Raw genomic sequence first — 907 nt, 5'->3', positions numbered from 1 at the left:
ACAGAAACAGAGGGTTTGGATTTCTCTCTCTTTTTGTTTTTCTTTCTCAGTGGTTTGGATCTCAATGCCTTTTATACTTTGTTTTCTCAACTTTCAAGCCAAGTTCAAACTCCAAACTCAGTTAATTCAACCGCCTAACTGATTTTTTTTTTTTTTTTTTTTATATGTCTGTGTGTAAAAGACAGCAGCCCAAAACTTTACCCCGACCCCAAGAATACACCCCACAAATTATATATATATATATATATATATATATATAAAAGTAACTTTAATTTTAGTATCTTTGCGCTTTGGGCAATGACGCAACTTGTGAGGTTCTAACAGAGGCGCGTCTATTGCTGGTTGAAAACTTTAAGAGCATGTGGATGTAAATTTTCCTTTTATTTTGCCAAAAAAAAAAATTTTCTTTTTCTATTTTTCACAGTTAATTTTACAAAACTTTCACGCCAATTTGTTTATTTTACACCTTCTTTTACTTAAATAATATTTTCCTCACATTTTTTTATTATTTCACAGCTACCTAAGGCTCCACCAACTTTAACACACATGCCAACTATATCTGATCTCTATCTCTTTCTTTTTCTTTTTCTCTTTCTTCTTTTTTTTCTTTTCCTTCTCCTTTCTTTTTCTTCTCCATTTTTTCTTCTTCAACATCTTCTTCTTCCTTCTTTTTCTGCTAATGCTGAAACAAGAAGCTAAAGAGAGAAAACTCTTGGTGGGTAAGCTTCTTTTTTTTTTTTTTTTTTTTTTTGAGAAGATGGTGGGTAAGCTTAAAAAGAACGTAAATTTAATGTTTCGGTCTAGGTACATTGAAGAGGCTGTGATCCCATCCAAAATAAAAAAAGAGGTTGTGATAAAGTACTCAGAGGCTTTGAGTTGCTGTTGAGGAACACTAAAGCCGCCATTA

The 907-nt window shown here is 32.1% G+C and overlaps 1 non-coding gene across 1 annotated transcript; it reads left to right on the top strand.

The window, feature by feature from the left end:
* The first annotated feature begins 279 nt into the window (after window positions 1-279).
* On the top strand, window positions 280-436 carry LOC115972645. Its single transcript, XR_004087509.1, has one exon. It is a non-coding gene; the product is annotated as a U4 spliceosomal RNA (small nuclear RNA).
* Window positions 437-907: the final 471 nt, after the last annotated feature.

This window comes from Quercus lobata, chromosome 12 (genome assembly GCF_001633185.2).
Source record: "Quercus lobata isolate SW786 chromosome 12, ValleyOak3.0 Primary Assembly, whole genome shotgun sequence".
Taxonomy (NCBI): domain Eukaryota; kingdom Viridiplantae; phylum Streptophyta; class Magnoliopsida; order Fagales; family Fagaceae; genus Quercus; species Quercus lobata.
Note: the sequence above shows the minus strand (reverse complement) of the source record. Positions and strands in the feature narration are given on the sequence as shown.